This window comes from Lissotriton helveticus, chromosome 8, assembly GCF_964261635.1.
Source record: "Lissotriton helveticus chromosome 8, aLisHel1.1, whole genome shotgun sequence".
In the NCBI taxonomy this organism is placed as follows: domain Eukaryota; kingdom Metazoa; phylum Chordata; class Amphibia; order Caudata; family Salamandridae; genus Lissotriton; species Lissotriton helveticus.
The window spans coordinates 617,242,630-617,259,322 of NC_136069.1; the positions used below are offsets into that span (position 1 = coordinate 617,242,630).

Genomic DNA, 16,693 nt, shown 5'->3' on the forward strand with positions numbered 1-16,693 from the left:
GTATCTTTGATTAGTTTTTGAGAGGATCAGGATTTAAAAGATGATGTGAAAGAAAGTACAGCCGACACATGTTTCACCCACAGTGGCTGGCACACCTAGGGCTTTCTCAAGGCTGATAACCATTAATATGAGCCATAACATACAAAAGACTGTACACCCAAACAATGTGCATAATGATTAAGAAAACCGAAATACAAAAAGAAAGGTTCCAAACATCGTAAAGCAAGAAAACAAGAAGGAAAAGGAAAAGAAAAGGTCGAAGGGAAATGGAAAAGAGAAGGGGTAGGTAGGGGAAAAAATGGGCTCACAAGTTCAATGATAGTTTTAAAAAGACAATGCACATTTAAAATGACAATGCACATAGTATATACTCATTGTGGTTTAGTCACATGACAATTGTTAGACAGAAAACTGTGCCAGTCATTTCATGTTTATAATTATTAGTGAAAAGAAAAACTTGTGATAGAAATTGAGAAGAAATGCATTCCTAGGAGGGAAATCCGCTGACAGAAAAATCAGCTTTTAGGAAAACATGAGGAAATCAAACATTAAGAGAGTGGAACATGTGATTTTCTTGTGGAAAGGAAGGGAGGGAAAGAAAGGAAGGGAAAGAAAAATTGGTGCGCCAAGGGTAAAAGTAAAAACCGAAAAAAAATGGTCCGAGGACCAGAAAAACAAGGATTAAAATAACCACCAGAGAATGGGAGAAACACTGTCCAGTCTCTAATGATGAGAGAAGTAAGAGAGAAGGATACATTTTACAAAATGAACTACCCCAAAAACAATCTGTAAAAGGCAGAAAAATGAAGCCTTGTCATGCCCACCTATCAGTTTGAGAGTTTGACAGGACTGTAGGAGGCTGGCTTAGTATATGGTGGACACTTATTTAAGTGAAACAGCTTGCACTAATCCAGACAACGCTTATGGTGATTTTAGTGGTCTTGGACAACCATTGAAAAGTCTCCAAGTCGAGCTGTGGAGAGCAGCCTTCAGCTTAGTCCAGAAGGAGTGTTAAGCAGCTTGTTTTACCAGAAATAACCACACAGTGTAGTTTAAACAAGAAAGAACCACAGTGTACTTATAAAAAGTTATATTTATTTTACATACTCACACTTTGGTCTATCTCCTACACGGACATGTCAACAAAATACACACAATATTTCAAATGTAAAACAGGTAAGTTAGCACAAATACACAGTGGGAGACCAAATCATTTACCAATCAAGTGGAATGCAAACTACAACTGAAGTCAGGTCTAAGACCAGAAGACTCAGAAGAGCTGGGGACTCAAGGAACCACCCCTGGTAAGTACCCAGGAATCCCACGAAGGCTGTGTGCAGAGTGGAAACACAGATGCGTACTCAATGCAAGTCAATGGGAAAGTCACTACTGCAGTTTTTAAGAAGAAGGATCCTTCCCAGTGGACCCTGAAGAAATCCAGTGGAAGACATAAGGTTGGAGAGTCCCCCACCTGTGGATACAACAGGAACTAGGATACCTACTCCAGGGAAGCCAGCTGCAAAGGTGTTAAGTGAGGTCGGAAACCGTAGTAGACCACAATGGAGGACTTCGGAAAAGATGCTGCTGGCGAAGGTGAACGATTCAAGTGGAATCAAAGGATGGATTCCGGAAGAGAAGAACCTGCAAGCAGAGGGGAAATAGTCTATGCCACCCAAAGGTGACCAGGAGGCACGGAAGAGCAATGACCACAGATGACGGAAGATGCAGGAGTGTCGATAGTGACTTTGTCACTGCAGCTGTGAGGAACAGGCGATGGTGTGGAAGACCAGGAGCTGTTCACGAGTTATCCAACATCGGGAGTCAAAAACCAGGGGGTCGGAGTCCGGCGGAAGAACCAATAAGCCTCGGCAGCCGTAACATGGGTTGAACGAAGAAGGGACAGCATTGGGACCAGCGAGGTCCAAGGGACTCCCCAAGTGCAGGAGAGCCAGAGCAGGCCCTGAGCAAGCAGGGGAGCCCACTGATGACAAAGAAGACCCTCAAAAGGACCCAAAGGCCAAAGGCACAGGATTCCAGGAGGACCTCGAGCAGCTCACCAAAGATGTAGGCCCACGGTGCAGAGGATGCAGTGAGGACGAAGATCTTGGTAGGAAGGGATGCTGGAAGCTGGAGCTTCTTGCAGCCCGAAGATCTCCGGAGGACAGAGTCAACAAGGCTTGGCAACGGCAAGTCGACGTGGTGCACAGGGGTTCTGTTCCAGCAGTTCAGATTAGGGATACCGGCCTCACACCTGCTGAGAGGGCAGGGCAGGACTCGAGGGAGTTGCAGAACCACCATCTGTGTTGCTGGGCCTTTCAGAGTCTGTAGGACATCAGGAGCAGCAGACTGGTCAGCTTCCATGCGATGCCTGCAGATGCAGGGGAGTGACTCCTTTACTCCAAGGGAGATTACTTTGGATGTACTTGATGCCCACAGGCCTGGAGAGGAACCTGGATTGAGCACAGGCACAGACGACGCAGAAGACTGGCAGGACGACGAGATCAGGGGTGTTCCTTGATGCAGTTTCTCTTCCAGGTGAAGTGCAATGAAGTCCAAGGAGCCCAGACGATTGAAGTGGTTTCGGGTTTTAATCTTGTCCCAGTACGAATCTGAAGAGCCACCCACAAGTAAGCCTTTCAGTACCCTAGGGAAAGGGTTGGGACGATTCAAGTGTCTCTTCAGAGACAGAGGGGAGGATACTCTCTTGTCCAGTTTCGCGCCAGATCGAGAGCCAAGGGCTCCCTCAACTGGCTCAAACTGGAGTATGCATGAAGAGCACCAAATGTGCCCTTCAAAGCAGTCTGGCGGCGCTGGCAAGCACCCCCACCCCAGCTGAATACACTGAGTCCTGTCTGGGAGGTGGTCACACCTCACTGTAACAGGAAGCCTATTGTTCTACCCTCCCCTGCTCGAGTCCAGCTCAGCAGCAGGAGGGCAGAATCGTATCTGGGATCGGCAGCAGCACTTGTTTGCTGGCAGAACCTGGAAGGCTGTTACCGGGAGCACTGATGGCTTCCCGGAGGAGCCCCCTGGTGCATAGAATCATACCTCCAACAATAATGATTCCAACATGTTTGATACCAAACATGCATAGGGTCAGCACAGCCAGTATATAGTTAGCCATCTCATAATAACAAATGGCCACTATATGTATCAAAATGGTGGACAGCACTAACAAAGCCTGGAGAATTGACTCTGGGGTGTGTACGGGGTGTCCTGCTCATGCAGGGCACCCTCACACTTATACCTAGTCCCTGCCTTCAGGACTGAAAGGCCTGCTTAAGGGATGACATAGGTTTTAAGTGTAGTGACCTCAGATATAAGGAAACGTATATCTGTCGTAAGTGGTGCTAGCACCAGCTTACACAGGCTCCAATGGCAGGCCTGTAGTCACAGTTTGAGTGGTCTCTCGTGGGTGGCATAATACATGCTGCAGCCTGTGGGAGAACCCTAGTGTACCTATGCCCTGGGTACCTTAGTACCATATACTAGAGACGTACATGGGTACTCCAGTAGCCAACTGGAAAGGCACCAAATTACTTACCACAGTAAAATTTAGGGAGGAAGCACAGTGACTGGGGTCCTGATTAGCAGAATCCCTGTCAGACTAGTTGGTAAACAGAATAACACCAACAAAAAGTGGGGGTAGCCATGAAAGCAGATCAATCAATTAGGGATTTGTAAAGCGCACTACTCACCCATGAGGGTCTCAAGGAGCTGGGGGCGGCAGTGAGCAACTACGTGGGGTCATTCGAAGAGCCAGGTCTTGAGGTCTTTCCTGAATGTATGCCTGGTCAAGCTCAGTCGGAGGTGAAACAGGAGTTTGTTCAGGTCTTGGCTGCGAGGCAGGAGAAGGATCTTCCACCTGCTCTGGTCTTGTAAAAACGTGGGACGTGGTTAGGGAGAGGTCGGCTGAGCGGAGGTTTCTCTTGGGGGTGTGGAAGGATATTCGGTCATTGAGGCTATTGGAGTCTGGTGTTGTGGAGGACCTTGTAGGCGTGTGTGAGCAGCTTGAATGTTATTCTTCTTTCGACAGGGAGCCAGTGGAGGTCACAGGGGTGATGGGGGATGTGGTTATCCCATGAGATATTGAGGATAGGTCTTGCTGCAGCTTTCTGGGGTTTATGGAGGAATTTCTGTTGATTCAGGCGTAGAGGGCGTTGCTGTAATCCAGTCTGCTGGTGATGAGTGCGGGAGTGACATTTTTCACGGAGTCGGGGGATCCACTTGAACGTCTTGCGGAGCAGGCAGAGAGTGTTGAAGCATGTGGAGGATATGGCGTTGACCCGGCCATTCATGGTGAGTGCTGAGTCAAGTACGATGCCGAGGTTATGAGCATTGACCGTTGGGGTGGGTGGATTTCCAAGGGCAGGGGGCCACCATGTGTCGTCCCATGCAGAGGGAGTGGAGCAGAGGATGATGACTTCAGTTTTTTTCCGAGTTGAGCTTCAGGAAGCTGTTCCTCAATCAGGTTGCGACAGCTTTCATCCCTCCCTGGAAGTTGTGCCTGATGATGTCGGGTTCCTTGGTGAGGTAGAGGAAGAGCTGGGTGTCATCAGCGTAGGAGACAATGTTGAGCCCGTGGTTTCTGACTATGGTTGCGAGGGGTCCATGGCCGTCTCAATTCTGTGGTTGCTGCTAAATCCGGACTAAGAGGTGTCTAGGATGTTGTTGGTTTCTATGAAGTGTGCTAGCTAGGTGTTGACTGCCTTTTCGATGAATTTGGCTGCCAAAGGAAACAAGTGAGATGGGCCTGAATTCTTCAGGTCTGCAGAGGGCTTCTTTAGAAGGGGCTTGACTTCGACACGCTTCAAGTTGTCGGGGAACTTGGCTGTCTCAAGGGAGCAGTTGATAGTACAGTGTAGCACGGTTTGTGATGGCAGTGGCAGCCCATTGGAAGATGTGTGGCAGGCAGGGGCCAGAAGGTGCTCTGGAGTGGATGCTCTTCATTGTCTATAAGGTGTCTTCTGTGGTGAGAGGGGTCCAGATGAGAAGGGTCTGTTGGGTGGAGTCACTGGAGATGCGGGTTGGGGCGGGGCAGTGGTCTAAGTAATCGAAGTTGTCGTAGAGAGTCTGGATCTTGAAGAGACAGAAGGAGCAGAGTTTGTTGCAGAGGTCTCGGGAGGGAGGGATGTCAGTTGTTAAGCTGTTGGATCCTACTTTCCTACAAGGACTAACACACATGAGGTTATAAAATCAAGGTCCAAAAAAGCAGCAGCATAGCAATATCGTAGATTACAAAGACCAAGCTAGTAGTCAGGACATAATTCTACTCATTGGCACATTTCTGGTGAGTGTTGACTTAAATGCATGGATTAAAAATAAAAAAAACAAGAAACAGGTAGGCGTTTCACAGAACCAGCAATTTGAAATATAAAACCAAGATCCAAGATGCCGTTGCGTAGCAATATAACAGAATGCAAAATACCAAGCTGAAAGTTGGAAAAAGAAGCTAAAAATAAATCCCGTGTCATGCTGCTCATTGGCACATTTTTGGTGTGCATTAACAAAGAATGCCCGGAATTCTTGAGTCCCCCAGGAAAGTGGATATAAAACCAAGTAAATAAATAGAAATAAGAAAAACACGCAATCGAGCCCCTGGTGAGCGTTATACGCCAAAGACACAGGGAGAAGACTCTGAATTTTAATCATCGCCCGGTGAATAGATCGCTTTACGCTGAGGACATGCTGCTCTTCATACGCAAGCCCGCTCGTAATCTGGTACAGGTACTGAGGGAATACATTCGATTTGGGTTGCTTTCCGGCCTTCATATTAATTGGGACAAGTCGATTATTGTTCCCCTGACGGCAATTACCTCCGCACCGACATTGGAATATCCGATTATATGGTCAACAGACCCAGTTAAGTATCTGGGGTCTGGTTTCATCGGGATACGGAGGTGGTTGTACGTGAGAACTATGGGCAAGCTTGTGTTACACTTGATCGCCAAATAAATACTTGGATAGCATTGTCGTTTTCACTGGCGGACCGTATCGCACTCCTAAAAATGGTAGTGTTGCCTCGTTTTTTATATTTATTTTCTAAGATCCCTATTAAACTGACAAAGGGTTTTTTCGCCATACTGCCTACCTCGCTGATACAACTGATCTGGGGTGGCGGTAAGGCACGGGTTTCGTGAGCAGTCATCACCTTGGATTATACCAGAGGGGGATGTGGTGCACCGGACCCCTACATATATTATCTGAGTGCCCAGGCACAATATGCGTATTATTGGTTTAACGGGCATGCCTCACACCTCATGTGGCAGTTGAGGATGGTGACGTCCGGTCCCTCTTCGTTCTATCATCACTCACACGCGACGCAATACACCCAAATCGAAAATAAACACGATCGACACTACAATAGCGGCATGGCAGACAACAGGACGGCTTGCGGATAAGCTACCCATCTATGCCCCAGCGCTGCCGATAAAGCACCATATGGCACGGTCGGTAGCTCAGGAAACTGGCCCCATGCGGCTCCTGAACGAAGCGGGTCTGAGCACAATGCAGGATCTATATCCGGGTGGTACGTTCCTCACCTCTGAGGATTTGCACTACATTGCCAACCCCACACTACTTTTTAGATTTGCGGTACACAGATTGAGGTACGCTATCAAATCACATCATACATATCCAGCCGAACCTACAACGTTCACAACTTATACTCACAACACCCACGAGTAAGAAGCTCGTCACGAGATTATATAGGGCAATAGGAGCCTAAACTACCGCCATTTCAGACAAAAGCCTTTCCCGATGGAACGCTGTGCTGACCCCCCCTGTGACCCTTGCAGAATAGGGGCACGTGTGCAGTCTGACCAGCAAACTCACTCCTAATGGGAACCTCTGCGTAATTCATTTTAAATATTTGCATCAGGTATACCACACGCCCCTGCGTTTACATAAATATGGCTTGAGAGATACTAGCACCTGTAAACGATGTGGCCAGACGGAGGTGGATTTCATGCATCTTGCATGAGAATGTAAGAGGGTGGCCTGCTATTGGGAACAAGTAACACAGAAAATACAGGAAACGTCGGGGCTACAAATTCAATGTACACCATTACACCATTAGCTTGCCTTTTATGCTATGTTCCACAGATGAGAAGGATTATAGGGAAGTTTATACGTATTGCTTTACTTTTAGCTAAGCGTAGAGTTGCTTTAACGCACAAGTTACTACTTGTGTAACGATATATCTGTAAGAGACATTAGTTAGTATTAGATTCCTTACCTTAGAATATCCCCAGGCGTCAGGCTGGATCCGGAAACTTTTGCGTAGCAGTACCCTTGCGCGTCGGTAGGCGTCGTCTGCGGCTCCGCGTCTGTCGTCGGCGTCGCCGTGATGATGTCGTCGGAGTACTTAGACGCCGCCTCCGCGTGCTGACGTCAGTTCTTAGACACAGCTTTTCCGCGCCAGAAACGCAGAGCTATGCCAAAAACCAACACTGGTGCCATGAAACTAGGGCCCTAAAAGGGGATGACCTTAACCCTAGATATCGGTTCGCAGAACAGGGAGGATGGGTGGGTCGGTAAGGAATCTATCACTAACTAATGTCTCTTACAGATATATCGTTACACAAGTAGTAACTTGTGCATCTGAAAGAGACACGTTAGTGATAGATTCCTTACCTTAGAATAGATACCCCAGCAATACCAACCCCGTGGTGGTGGGTCTGCGAACCAATAATCACACCAGAAAGTCCTGGAGGACGGAACGGCCAAAGAAGCCATCCCTCCGGACTTGACTGTCCAGGCAATAATGTCTTGCAAACGTGTGCAGCGAGGCCCACGTAGCCACCTGGCAAATGTCCTGCAAGGGCACACCTCGGCCCAAAGCAGTCGTAGTCGTTGTGGCTCGAGTGGAATGAGCCCTCAGCCCAACAGGGGGTTCCTTCTTTGCCAAGGAGTAACACGCCTGGATACACAAGATGATCCACCGCGAGATGGTCCGCTTGTGCACCGCTTTCCCCTTCTTAGCGCCCACGTAACCAACAAAGAGTTGGTCATCCACCCGGAACTGGCGTGTGCGGTCCAGGTAGAACGAGAGCACACGTTTTGGGTCCAGACGGTGGAGCCTCTCTTCCTCTCTCGAGGGATGCGGAGGCGGAAAGAAGGTAGGCAAGGTGATAGATTGCCCAATGTGGAAGGCCGTGACTACCTTGGGTAGGAAGGAGGGCCTTGCCCGCAACACAACTTTGTCCGGATGGACTGAAAGGAAAGGAGGTTTACAGGATAGAGCCTGGAGCTCACTCACTCTCCTGGCAGAGGTGATGGCTACCAGTAAGGCTGTCTTCAAAGTGAGAAGGCGAAGAGGACAGTTGTGAAGTGGCTCAAAGGGAGCGCACATCAGAAATGTAAGAACCAAGTTCAAGTCCCACTGAGGCATCACAAAGGGAACAGGAGGGAACGTATGTGTGATGCCTTTCAGGAATCGATTAAAGATAGGGAACTTGAACAAAGAGGGTTGATCAGGCAGCCTAAAAAAGGCTGAAAGAGCAGAGAGGTAGCCCTTGATAGTGCCCAGAGCAGAGCCCTGCTGGGAAAGAGAAAGAAGGAAGAGAAGAACCTCGGAAAGAGGGGCAGAGAGGATCCACAGCCTTTGCTGTGCACCATGCCACAAATCTGTTCCACTTGCAGGCGTATACCGACTTTGTGGAGGGAAGCCTGGCTGCCAGAATGATGTTACAGACTTCAGGAGGCAAGTCAAATGGCCTCAACTGTCGCCGCTCAATCTCCAAGCATGGAGGTGGAGACTGGACAGGTTCGGGTGGAGGACCGTCCCCTGCTGCTGCGACAGAAGGTCCTCCTGAAGAGGCAGACGAACCGGGGGATCGACTGACATACTGAGTAGCTCGGGATACCAGTACCTTCGTGCCCAGTCTGGAGCCACAAGGATGACTTGTGCCCGGTCGCGCCTGATCTTCTTCAGCACTCTGGGCAGAAGTGGTATAGGCAGAAAGGCGTACAACAGACCGCAACTCCACTCGCGACGAAAAGCGTCTCCGAGCGAGTGCCGCCTTGGAAATTCCAACGCGCAGAACTGATGACACTGCGCGTTCTCTCCGGTGGCGAATAGATCTAACCAAGGCTCTCCCCACTGCAGAAAGAGACCTTGCGCCACGTCCGAGTTCAGACGCCATTCATGATCCATCATGCACCGGTGGCTGAGTTCGTCCGCCCTGGCGTTCAGAGAACCTGCCAGGTGTTAAACCACCAGAGTCACGCCCTGATGTTCCAGCCATTGCCAGAGGCGCAGCGCCTCCTGACAGAGGGTCCACGACCCCACCGCACCCTGTTTGTTGCAGTACCACATGGCTGTGGTGTTGTCCGTGAACACCTGCACTACACTCCCTCGGACAGAGGGGAGGAATGCCTTCAGTGCTAGACTAATCGCCCGCAGCTCCAAAAGGTTGATATAGAGCCGGGACTCCGCCGGAGACCAGAGGCCTCTGATCCCCGCCTCTCCCATGTGGCCTCCCCAGCCCTGGAGGGACGCGTCCGTCACAACTACGTGCTCCGGTTGGGGAAGAGAGAGGGATCTGCCGCTGACCCAATCGCGGTCCGTGAGCCACCACTGCAGCTGTCTCGCAGTGCCCTCCGAGATCAGGACATGGTCGGACAGGTTGCCTTGATGCTGGGCCCACTGAAACTTCAGGTCCCACTGCAGAGCCCGCATCCGCCACCGGGCGTGATGCACCAGAAGGATGCAGGAAGCCATCAGCCCCAGAAGCCGCAGCGTCAACCTGACCGAGACTTGGGATAAAGGCTGGAAGATTGGAATCAGAGCCTGTATATCCCGAACCTGCTGTTCTGGTGGGTAAACCCGAAACTGCGCCGAGTCGAGAACCGCTCCGATGAAGAGGAGCTTCTGAGAGGGGCACAGGTGTGACTTCGGCACATTGATGGAGAACCCCAGCTGGTGCAGGAGGTCTGCCGTCGTCTGTAGGTGGCTGACGACTGTCTGGGGCGAGCCCGCCTTCAACAACCAGTCGTCGAGGTAGGGGAAGACTGAAACCCCTAACCTGCGCAGATGAGCTGCGACCACCGCCATCACCTTCGTGGTGCGCTGGTAAGGCCGAAGGGGAGCACGGTAAACTGAAAGTGGTCGTGGCCTACCGTGAACCGCAGGTAACGCCGGTGGGCCGGGGATGTGGAAATAAGCGTCCTGCAAGTCCAACGCTACCATCCAGTCTCCTAGGTCCAGGGCAGCTAAGACCTGATCCAGAGTCAGCATCTTGAACTTCTCCTTCCGGAGAAAGCCGTTGACGTTCCGTAGGTCCAAGATAGGGCGTAGGCCCCCTTTGCCCTTCTTGGGTACCAGAAAGTAGTGGGAGTAGCAACCACGTCCTACTTCTGGCCCAGGAACGCGCTCGATGGCCCCCTTGGCCAAGAGGGCCGAAACTTCCTCCTGCAGAAGCCGCAAGTGATCCCCCGATACGCGGCGGTGTTGCGGTGGCATGGCTTGAGGGGTCGTCTCGAAGGGGAGGGAGTAGCCCCTCCGGACGATCTGCAGCACCCACCTGTCCGAAGTGACAGTGCGCCAGTGAGAGTGGTGATGGCGAACCCTGCCCCCCACTGGCGTCACATGGGCCGAGAAGCACGGACTAGGGGGGTTTAGAGGCGGATGCTGCGGGGGAAGGTGTGGACTGGCCTCGCCGTTGTCCCCGACCGCCTCTACGGCGATTTCCACGGCCGCCACCGCGCTGGATGTTAGCCTGCGGCGTGTGGCAGGCGGCACGTGTGGGGGCGCCCCTTCCTTAGCCACGAAAGGAGCGAAAGGCACCCGTTTGCTGGCGCGGGGCCAAGAGGCCCAAGGACTTGGCCGTAGCCCTGGAGTCCTTAAAGCGCTCAAGCGCGTGGTCTGCCTTGTCGCCAAAAAGGCGACGGCCATCAAACGGCATGTCCATCAGAGTGTTTTGGACATCTGCCGAAAAGTTGGCGGACCTCAACCAGGCGTGGCGTCTAACCGCCACCGTCGTTGCCATCGCTCTACCCAGTGAGTCGGTGGTATCCAGCCCACACCGGATGGAATATTTGGCTGCATCCCGACCTTCCACAAGGGCTTGGCCGAGTTTGGCCCGTACCTCCAACGGACACTCTGGCAGCACTTCCGCAACCGTCTCCCACAGAGAGTGGGTGTAGCGGCCCAAGAGGCATGCGGTGTTGGAAGACCGCAGTCCCAGACTCGTACCTCTTGGATTCCCGGTCCGGCGGAGCCGACGGGAATGCGGTCTGGGAATTAGAGGCCTGGATGACCAGACTCTCGGGGGTGGGGTGGGTGGACAGGAAACATGGGTCGCCCGGGGCTGGGCTGTGGCGTCTGGCCACGTTCCTATCTACGGGCGAACCAGTAGCGGGCTTGGACCAAGTGCCCAAAAGAATGTCGGTCAAGGCCTCATTAAAGGGCAGCAGAGGCTCGGGCGAGCTTGACTGCGGTTTAAGGACCTCAGTGAGGAGGTTAGTCCTCAAGTCCGCGACGGGGAGCTCAAGGCCCAAGGCCTTGGCAGCCCTCATCAACACCACACTATAGGTTGCCCCCTCCTCCGAAGCCACGGTAGGAGGGGAGACAAAACCAGTGTCTGGAGAGGTGTCCAGGCCACTGGCATCCCCAAGGTCTCCTGCCCAGTCCTCATGAGACTGACACTCCCTGGTCAGAGGGTCCTCAGAACCCTCCCAATCCTCCTCATCACCCATCTCCTGATACTCAGGGTTTTCAATTAATGGGGCCGGTTCGTAGAAGTGAAAATCTCCAAACGGCGTCGGATGCGGCGCCCAGCGGTGCCGCTCCGACGTCGGAACCGGAGCAAAGCAGGAATCGGGGGCGGCTCCGCCCGAGCACGGCGCCGGAGGCGACACCTGACGGATCGACGCCGGGGGGGTCGCAAGGTCCACCGGTGACGATCCAGAGCCAGAGGAAGGTCCAGCGGTGTCCCGCAGCACCAGGCCCGAAGGCGCCGGCGGCGTCGGGCCGCTTGACCTTGCGGCGCCGGGCCGAAGGCGCCGGCGGTGTCGGGACTGTGGGGCCCTGCGGGCCGGGCCCGAAGGCGCCGTCGGGGCCGAAGCACCCGACGGCATCGGGGCCGAAGCCCCCGACCCGCTAGGGGCCCCAGACGGGTCCGCTGGGCCCGGAGGTGCCGCGGAGCCAGTCGGAGGAGAAAGGGACCTCATGGCCACGAGGAAGCGCTCAATCTCCTCCGGCGTTGCGTCTCACCCAGGGACCGGAGGGTGTGGGGCAGAACGTGACGCCCGCGACTCCGAAGGAGCCGCGTGGGCGGTGTCACCCGAACCCCCGGCCGCGTCGCACGAGTGTCCGGGGGAGTCAGAAGAGCGATGACGCCTCTTCGACTTCTTGTGCTTCTTACCTGGCGACGATTTCGACCCGGAGGAGTGATGCCGACTCCCGGAGCTATGGTGGCTCCGTCCCCGCGACCTGTCCCTCCACCTCCCGTGGGACCGGGACCTCACACGGCGCGGGGCCGACTGCCAGAGTTCGAGTCGCCTGCGGGACCGCTCCCGCCTGGCTTTTGAAGAGAGGGCCCGGCAGTCGGAGCAGGCCTTGTCGTCGTGGTCGACGCCTAGACAAGTTAGGCACAGGTGGTGAGGATCCGTGACCGACATCGTGCGGTCGCACTCCTCGCAGTGCTTGAAACTAGGCATCCCTACGGCACCGATCGGAGTCGCAAGACTTCGAGAAAGGATCATAAATGATCTCAAAAAGTTAGTCAAAAATTGACTAGGGTTACTGCTTTTTCCAGATCTGCGCTGGCTGGCGTGGAAAAAAGAAGAACTGACGTCAGCACGCGGAGGCGGCGTCTAAGTACTCCGACGACGTCATCACGGTGCCCACGACGCAGACGACGGATGCGGAGCCGCAGACGACGCCTACCGACGCGCAAGGGTACTGCTACGCAAAAGTTTCCGGATCCAGTCTGACGCCTGGGGATATTCTAAGGTAAGGAGTTTATCACTAACGTGTCTCTTTCAGATATGGGAAGCCACACTTGGGCTGAAATTGGACCACTGGATCAGCGACATGGTATACTGTAAGGAAAACCTTGAGCTGTATGCGGAGGAATTGCCAATTCCATCCAGGCCCAGAGACATTTGGGAGCCGTTACGACAATACCTGCAGCGACAGACCTCGTCTGACTTGCAGGATTCGGAGTGAATGAACATCACACTGATAATGTTTCTAGAATATACTTGATGCACTGGACTTGACATTCTTGTATGTCACTTATTAGACTCTATAGTGCCTGCTGCTTTTGATGTATCACTGACTGGTAAGACGTAATTCTTTAGATTGTATCATGGTAATAATGCGTATTATTTTGGAAATGAATTAAAAAAAAAAGAAGAAGAAAAATACAATGGGTAATTAAATACACAAAGAAGGAACAAAATGTTGAGCAGAGCCTGAACCACGTCCACAAACATTGCAGTTCAAGTTGTGTGTGTGCAGGCATGAGGTACGACTAATAAGGTGAAACAAAAACATGCTTAAACTTTATAGAGGATCCAAACAAATGCTGTATACGTTTTTGCCTGAAACAGCATTTATTGCAGAGACTATAGCATGGTACTTAAAAATAGAACAGCCCCAAAACAATGGCCAAGTGAGGGGCAGTTAGTAATCCACTGTTATGTATGTAAAGAACTCCAGTAACTGTACGGTAAAAAGGCAGCACTTACCGTTTTCGTAGTAGACATCACATGAAAGAATCTGCAGGAAATGGTCTCTGCGGTTGTTACAAAGCAGCAAAGAGTTTCTGAGGAGGAGAGGGGGAAGTGAAAGAAAATGACTGAGTGACATCCTGTTCGTGGCAAGGTTCCAACTAGAGGTATTTGTATTCCGCAACATTCATCCCAGAGGACATTATAGCGCTAGGATCGCATACAATGCGGTAACAGAAAGGCGCGGGTTATTCTAAATTAATGATCAATTGGTTTAGCATCAGGGGAACAGGAAGGTTTTTAAGCGTCTTTCTAAAAAGCGGATAATCATCTATCAAGCGTAAGTCAAGTGAGAGGTCATTCCAGAAAATGCAGCTGACTTAGAGAAGGAGCGATCGCCCATCTGACTTAGGTAGTACGTTTGGCCTTTGCAAGGGCCTGATGGCGCGATCTCAGGCTGCGTGATGAGCTGTGGAATTCCATTTTGTCCCGCAGAATGTGCGGGCCTTTCTTATGTAAGGTTCTGTGTGCATAGCAAAGGAGCTTAAATTTGTCTCTTTGGCGCATCGGCAACCAGTGTAGTTCCTTAATGCTGTGGGATGCTGAAATGTATCTGTTTTTATTGTAGACCAGTTTAGCAGCAGCGTTCTGGATTACTTGAAGTCGAGAAAAAAAGTAATCGGCCATGCCAACATAAAGTGCATCTCCATAATTCAGTCTGCTCAGAAAAAGGGCCTGTGTGACAGTTTTCCTGCAATTCAAAGGGATCCAAGAGAAAAGTCCAGTATGGCAAAACGTTTTCCACACAGCGTGCATACCTGATCCTGCATGGATAAGGTATCATCGAATAGGATGCCCAGATTTTTTGCAACAGGTTTGGGTTCAGGGGCGGTACCAAATGCTTGGAGCCACCAGCTGCGGTTCCAAATTGAGTGTGCACCCCCGAAGAGCAAGATCTCAGACTTTCCAGCGTTTAGCTTTAGGCAGTGCTCTGTTATCCAAGTTGCAATTTCGGCGAGGTTGTTGATTAGGTTGCTCTTAGTGTCGATATTAGTCGGACTGTCAACCAGGGGCATCATTAATTATGTATCGTCGGAGTATGAGCAAATATCAAAGACCCATTCCCTGCTGTTGTCTACTAGGGAGGAGACATACGCATTAACAAGCATTGGAAATGCAATAGGGCTCGCATTAGGAAAGTTTGAGCTATTGGTCTTATAAATTATTTTTTTTTATTTATGTTTTTTTTTTAAATAGCTAAATTAATAGCTTTGTCATTTACAATGCCAATAGTTATAACTTTCGCAAATGTGACACCTATAGCATTTTTAATGCAACATGTTTTGTATTTACGTGACTTAGATGTATTGATATTACAAATAACAATGGCTTTTAATTTTTTTAAATAATTAATACTTAAATAATTTATTTAATTTGTAATGGCAATAGCTTAAACTTTTGTAAATAACTTTTGTGAAGATTATGTTCAGTGTTTTTTATTGTGACAAAAATCCAAGAACAGAAGTGAAATATTAACATCTTTTTGTGATTTGCAATAAAGCGTGAAAGCTTGAAAACTGCTTGAAACATTGAAAGAACATATTTGAACCAGTGATGCTGTGGTTGCGCTGAGTGATGCAGTGGTTGCGCTGAGTGATGCTGTGGTTGCGCTGAGTGATGCTGTGGTTGCGCTGAGTGATGCTGTGGTTGCGCTGAGTGATGTGTGCATCGGTGGAGCTTAGTGGGTGCATTGGTGGAGCTGTTTGGTGGGTGCATTGGTGGAGCTTAGTTGGAGCATCGGTGGAGCTGTGTGGTGGGTGCATCGGTGGAGCTGTGTGGTGGGTGCCTTGGCGGAGCTGTGTGGTGGGTGCATCGGCGGAGCTGTGTGGTGGGTGCATCTGTGGAGCTGTGTGGTGGGTGCCTCGGTGGAGCTGTGTGGTGGGTGCCTCTATGGAGCTGTGTAGGTGGAGCTGTGTGGTGGGTGCATCGGTGGAGCTGGGTGGTGGGTGCATCAGTGGAGCTGTGTGGTGGGTGCATCGGTGGAGCTGTGTGGTGGGTGCATTGGTGGAGCTGTGTGGTGGGTGCATCGGTGGAGCTTAGTTGTTGCATCTGTGGAGCTGTGTGGTGGGTGCATCGGTGGAGCGGTGTGGTGGGTGCCTCGGCGGAGCTGTGTGGTGGGTGCCTCGGCGGAGCTGTGTGGTGGGTGCCTCGGCGGAGCTGTGTGGTGGGTGCCTCGGCGGAGCTGTGTGGTGGGTGCCTCGGCGGAGCTGTGTGGTAGGTGCCTCGGCGGAGCTGTGTGGTAGGTGCCTCGGCGGAGCTGTGTGGTGGGTGCCTCGGCAGAGCTGTGTGGTGGGTGCATCGGCGGAGCTGTGTGGTGGGTGCATCGGCGGAGCTGTGTGGTGGGTGCTTCTGTGGAGCTGTGTGGTGGGTGCATCTGTGGAGCTGTGTGGTGGGTGCATCTGTGGAGCTGTGTGGTGGGTGCATCTGTGGAGCTGTGTGGTGGGTGCATCGGTGGAGCTGTGTGGTGGGTGCCTCGGTGGAGCTGTGTGGTGGGTGCCTCGGTGGAGCTGTGTGGTGGGTGCATCGGTGGAGCTGTGTGGTGGGTGCATCGGTGGAGCTGTGTGGTGGGTGCATCGGTGGAGCTGTGTGGTGGGTGCATCGGTGGAGCTGTGTGGTGGGTGCATCGGTGGAGCTGTGTGGTGGGTGCCTCGGTGGAGCTGTGTGGTGGGTGCCTCGGTGGAGCTGTGTGGTGGGTGCCTCGGTGGAGCTGTGTGGTGGGTGCATCGGTGGAGCTGGGTGGTGGGTGCATCAGTGGAGCTGTGTGGTGGGTGCATCGGTGGAGCTTAGTGGGTGCATTGGTGGAGCTGTGTGGTGGGTGCATCGGTGGAGCTTAGTTGGTGCATCGGTGGAGCTGTGTGGTGGGTGCATCGGTGGAGCTGTGTGGTGGGTGCCTCGGCGGAGCTGTGTGGTGGGTGCCTCGGCGGAGCTGTGTGGTGGGTGCCTCGGCGGAGCT

The 16,693-nt window shown here is 52.0% G+C and overlaps 1 protein-coding gene across 7 annotated transcripts in view; it reads right to left on the reverse strand.

Moving 5' to 3' along the window:
- FBXL3 (F-box and leucine rich repeat protein 3) overlaps positions 1–16,693 on the reverse strand; it is a 155,598-nt gene that overhangs the window by 102,472 nt on the left and 36,433 nt on the right. For 2 of the 7 annotated variants that reach the window (XM_078657464.1, XM_078657459.1), the window contains exon 2: positions 13,699–13,775. The exons of the other annotated variants lie outside the window; for them this stretch is intronic. The gene's annotated coding sequence lies outside the window, so the exon portion shown is untranslated. The remainder of the gene's footprint in view (positions 1–13,698; positions 13,776–16,693) is intronic. 7 annotated transcript variants of the gene reach the window in all.